This window comes from Anser anser (assembly GCF_964211835.1).
Source record: "Anser anser genome assembly, chromosome: 11".
Lineage (NCBI taxonomy): Eukaryota > Metazoa > Chordata > Aves > Anseriformes > Anatidae > Anser > Anser anser.
In genome coordinates this window covers 1,918,523-1,924,522 of record NC_139732.1, presented here as the reverse complement: position 1 = coordinate 1,924,522, position 6,000 = coordinate 1,918,523, and positions in this window count along the sequence as shown.

Genomic DNA, 6,000 nt, shown 5'->3' with positions numbered 1-6,000 from the left:
GTACTCTCTGGACTCACTAAACTGCATCACCAGTGGTGCCTCTGCACTCTCTGGACTCACTGCACTGCTTCCCCAGTGGTGCCAGTACAATCTCTGGACTCACTGCACTGCATCCCCAGTGGTGCCAGTGCACTCTCTGGACTCACTGAAGTGCATTCTCAGTGGTGCCAGTGCACTCTCTGGACTCACTGCACTGCACCCCAATGCTGCCAGTGCACTCTCTGGACTCACTGAACTGCATCCCCAGTGGTGCCAGTGCACTCTCTGGACTCACTGCACTGCATCCCCAGTGCTGCCAGTGCACTCACTGGACTCACTGAACTGCATCCCTAGTGGTGCCACTGCACTCTCTGGACTCACTGCACTGCTTCCCCAGTGGTGCCAGTGCACTCTCTGGACTCACTGCACTGCATCCCCAGTGGTGCCAGTGCACTCACTGGACTCACTGCAGTGCATCCCCACTGGTGCCAGTGCACTCTCTGGACTCACTGCACTGCATCCCCAGTGGTGCCAGTGCACTCTCTGGACTCACTGCACTGCATCCCCAGTGGTTCCAGCGCACTCTCTGGACTCACTGCACTGCATCCCCAGTGGTGCTAGTGCACTCTGTGGACTCACTGCAGTGCATCCCCAGTGGTGCCAGTGCACTCTCTGGACTCACTGCACTGCATCCCCAGTGCTACCAGTGCACTCACTGGATTCACTGCACTGCATCCCCAGTGGTGCCAGTGAAGTCTCTGGACTCACTGCACTGCATCCCCAGTGGTGCCAGTGCACTCTCTGGACTCACTGCAGTGCATCCCCACTGGTGCCAAAGCACTCTCTGGACTCACTGCAGTGCATCCCCACTGGTGCCAAAGCACTCTCTGGACTCATTGCAGTGCATCCCCAGTGGTGCCACTGCACTCTCTGGACTCACTGCAGTGCATCCCCAGTGGTGCCAGTGCACTCTCTGGACTCATTGAAGTGCATTCTCAGTGGTGCCAGTGCACTCTCTGGACTCACTGCAGTGCATCCCCAGTGGTGCCAGTACACTCACTGGACTCACTGCATTGCATCCCCACTGGTGCCAGTGCACTCTCTGGACTCACTGCAGTGCATCCCCAGTGGTGCCAGTGCACTCTCTGGACTCACTGAAGTGCATTCTCAGTGCTGTCAGTGCACTCTCTGGACTGACTGCACTGCATCCCCAGTGCTGCCAGTGCACTCTCTTGAGTCACTGCACTGCATCCCCTGTGGTGCAAGAGCACTCTCTGGACTCACAGCAGTGCTCACCAGTGGTGCCAGTGCACTCTCTGGACTCACTGCACTGCATCCCCAGTGGTGCTAGTGCACTGTGTGGACTCAATGTACTGCATCCCCAGTGGTGTCAGTGCAATCTCTGGACTCACTGCAGTGCATCCCCAATGGTGCCAGTGCACTCTCAGGACTCACTGCAGTGCATCCCCAGTGGTGCCAGTGCACTCTCTGGACTCACTGCACTGCATCCCCACTGGTGCCAGTGCACTGTCTGGACTCACTGAAGTGCATCCCCAGTTGTGCCAGTGCACTCTCTGGACTCAATGCACTGCATCCCCAGTGGTGCCAGTGCACTCTCTGGACTCACTGCACTGCATCCCCAGTGGTGCCAGTGCAATCTCTAGACTCACTGTAGTGCATCCCCAGTGGTGCCAGTGCACTCTCTGGACTCACTGCAGTGCATCCCCAGTGGTGCCAGTGCACTCACTGGACTCACTGCAGTGCATCCCCACTGGTGCCAGTGCACTCTCTGGACTCACTGCACTGCATCCCCAGTGGTGCCAGTGCACTCTCTGGACTCACTGCACTGCAGCCCCATTGCTGCCAGTGCACTCTCTGGACTCACTGCACTGCATCACAGGTAGTGCCAGTGCACTCTCTGGACTCACTGCACTGCATCCCCAGTGGTGCCAGTGCACTCTCTGGACTCACTGCACTGCATCCCCAGTGGTGCCAGTGCACTCTCTGCACTCACTTCTATGCATTCCCAGTGGTGCCAGTGAAGTCTCTGGACTCACTGCACTGCATCCCCAGTGGTGCCAGTGCACTCTCTGGACTCACTGCAGTGCATCCCCAGTGGTGCCAGTGCACTCTCTGGACTCATTGCACTGCATCCCCAGTGGTGCCAGTGCACTCTCTGGACTCACCGGGGTGCATCCCCAGTGGTGCCAGTGCACTCTCTGTGCTCACTGCACTGCATCCCCAGTGGTGCCAGTGCACTCTCTGGACTCACTGAACTGCATCCCCAGTGGTGCCAGTGCACTCTCTGGACTCACTGCACTGCATCCCCAGTGCTGCCAGTGCACTCTCTGGACTCACTGCACTGCATCCCTAGTGGTGCCACTACACTCTCTGGACTCACTGCACTGCTTCCCCAGTGGTGCCAGTGCACTCTCTGGACTCACTGCACTGCATCCCCACTGGTGCCAGTGTACTCTCTGGACTCACTGCAGTGCATCCCCAGTGGTGCCAGTGCACTCTCTGGACTCACTGCACTGCATCCCCAGTGGTGCCAGTGCACTGTCTGGACTCACTGTAGTGCATCCCCAGTTGTGCCAGTGCACTCTCTGGACTCAATGCACTGCATCCCCAGTGGTGCCAGTGCACTCTCTGGACTCACTGCACTGCATCCCCAGTGGTGCCAGTGCAATCTCTGGACTCACTGTAGTGCATCCCCAGTGGTGCCAGTGCACTCTCTGGACTCACTGCACCGCATCCCCAGTGGTGCCAGTGCACTCTCTAGAGTCACTGCGCTGCATCCCCAGTGGTGCCAGTGCACTCTCTGGACTCACTGTACTGCATCCCCAGTGGTGCCAAAGCACTCTCTGGACTCCCGCCACCGCATCCCCAGTGGTTCCAGTGCACTCTCTGGACTCACTGCACTGCATCCCCAGTGGTGCCAGTGCACTCTCTGGAGTGACTGCAGTGCATCCCCAGTGGTGCCAGTGCACTCTCTGGACTCGCGTCAATGCGTCCCCAGTGGTGCTAATGCACTCTGGACTCACTGCACTGCATCCCGAGTGGTGCCAGTGCACTCTCTGGACTCACTGCACTGCATCCCCAGTGGTGCCAGTGCACTCTCTGGACTCACTGCAGTGCATCCCTAGTGGTGCCAGTGCACTCTCTGGACTCACTGCAGTGCATCACCAGTGGTGCCAGTACACTCTCTGGACACACTGAAGTGCATTCTCAGTGGTGCCAGTGCACTCTCTGAACTCACTGCACTGCATCCCCAGTGGTGCCAGTACACTCACTGGACTCACTGCACTGCATCCCTCGTGGTGCCAGGGCACTCTCTGCAGACACTGCAGTGCATCCCCAAAGGTGACAGTGCACTCTCTGGACTCACTGCACTGCATCCCCAGTGGTGCCAGTGCACTCTCTGGACTCACTGCACTACTCCAGCCGCGGCAGTCGCTCCAGCCGCGGTAGCCCTCCAGCCTCGGCAGCCGCGGCAGCCGCGGCAGCCGCTCCAGCCGCGGCAGCCGCTCCGTCCGCGGCATACGCGGCAGACTCTCCAACCGCGGCAGCCGCACCAGCCGGGGAAGCCGCGGCAGCCGCTCCAAACGCGGCAGGCGCTCCAACCGCGGCAACCGCTCCAGCCGTGCCAGCCGCTCCACTCGGTAGCGCCTGGAGCGGCTGCCGCGGCTAGAGCGGCTGGAGCGGCTGCCGCGGCTGGAGCTCCTGCCGCGTTTGGAGCGGTTACCGCGGCTGGAGCGGCTGGAGCGGCTGGAGCGGCTGGAGGGGCTAACGCGGCTGGAGCGGAAACCGAGGCTGGAGCGCCACTCTCTGGACTCACTGCACTGCATCACCAGTGGTGCCTGTGCACTCACTGGACTCACTGCACTGCATCACCAGTGGTGCCAGTGCACTCTCTGCACTCACTGCACTGCATCCCCAGTGGCGCTAGTGCACTCTCTGGACTCACTGCAGTGCATCCCCAGTGGTGCCAGTGCACTCTCTGGACACACTGAAGTGCATTTTCAGTGGTGCCAGTGCACTCTCTGGACTCACTGCACTGCATCCACAGTGGTGCCAGTGCACTCTCTGGACTCACTGCACTGCATCCCCAGTGGTGCCAGTGCACTCTCTGGACTCACTGCAGTGCATTCCCAGTGGTGCCAGTGCACTCTGTGGACTCACTGCAGTGCATCCCCAGTGGTGCCAGTGCACTCTGTGGACTCACTGCAGTGCATCCCCAGTGGTGCCAGTGCGCTCTCTGGACTCACTGCAGTGCATCCCCCGTGGTGCAAGTGCACTCTCTTGACTCACTGCAGTGCATCCCCAGTGGTGCCAGTACACTCACTGGACTGACTGAAGTGCATCCCCAGTGGTGTCAGTGCACTCTCTGGACTCACAGCAGTGCATCCCCAGTGGTGCCAGTGCGCTCTCTGGACTAACTGCAGGGCATCCCCAGTGGTGCCAGTGCACTCTCTGGACTCACTGCACTGCATCCCCAGTCCAGCCAGTGCACTCTCTTGACTCACTGCACTGCATCCCCAGTGGTGCCAGTACACTCACTGGACTGACTGAAGTGCATCCCCAGTGGTGTCAGTGCACTCTCTGGACTCACAGCAGTGCATCCCCAGTGGTGCCAGTGCACTCCCTGGACTCACTGCACTGCTACAGCCGCGGCAGCCGCTCCAGCCGCGGTAGCCCTCCAGCCGTGGCAGCCGCTCCACTCGGTAGCGGCTGGAGCGGCTGCCGCGGCTAGAGCGGCTGGAGCGGCTGCCGCGGCTGGAGCGGCTGCCGCGGATGGAGAGGCTGGCGCGGCTGGAGGGGCTGGAGCGGCTGCCGCGGCTGGAGCGGCTGGAGCGGCTGCCGCGGCTGGAGCGTCTGCCGCGTCTGGAGGGGCTACCGCGGGGTTGACTCGGCTGGAGCGGATGCCGAGGCTGGAGCGGCACTCTCTGGACTCACTGAAATGCATTCTCAGTGGTGCCAGTGCACTCTCTGGACTCACTGCTCTGCATCTCCAGTGGTGCTAGTGCACTCTGGACTCACTGCAGTGCATACACAGTGGTGCCAAAGCACTCTCTGGACTCCAGGCACCGCATCCCCAGTGGTGTCAGTGCATTCTCTGGACTCACGGCACTGCATCCCCAGTGGTGCCAGTGCACTCTCTGGACTAACTGCAGTGCATTCCCAGTGTTGCCGGGGCACTCTCCGGACTCACAGCACTGCATGCCCAGTGGTGCCAGTGCACTCTCTGGACTCACTGCATTGCATCCCCAGTGGTGCCAGTGCACTCTCTGGACTCACTGCAGTGCATCCCCAGTGGTGCCAGTGCACTCTCTGGACTCACTGCACTGCATCCCCAATGGTGCCAGTGCACTCTCTTTACTCACTGCACTGCATCCCCAAGGTGCCAGTGCACTCTCTGGACTCACTGCACTGCTCCAGCCGCGGCAGCCGCTCCAGCCGCTCCAGCCGCGGCATCCGCTCCAGCCGCTCCAGCCGCGGCAGCCGCTCCAACCGCGGCAGCCGCTCCAGCCGCGGCAGCCGCTCCAGCCGCTCCAGCCGCGGCAGCCGCTCCAGCCGCTACCGAGTGGAGCGGCTGCCACGGCTGGAGGGTAACCGCGGCTGGAGCGGCTGCCGCGGCTGGAGCAGTGCAGTGAGTCCAGGGAGTGCAAAGGCACCAGTGGGGATGGAGTGCAGTGAGTCCAAAGACTTCACTGTCACCACTGGGAATGCAGTGCAGTGAGTCCAGAGAGTGCACTGGCACCACTGGGGATGCAGTGCAGTGAGTCCAGAGAGTGCACTGGCACCACTGGGGATGCCCTGCAGTGAGTCCAGAGAGTGCACTGGCACCACTGGGGATGCACTACAGTGAGTCCAGGGATAGCACTGGCACCACTGGGGATGCAGTGCAGTGAGTCCAGAGAGTGCACTGGCACCACTGGGGATGCCCTGCAGTGAGCCCAGAGAGTGCACTGGCACCACTGGGGATGCAGTGCAGTGAGTCCAGTGAGTGCACTGGCACCA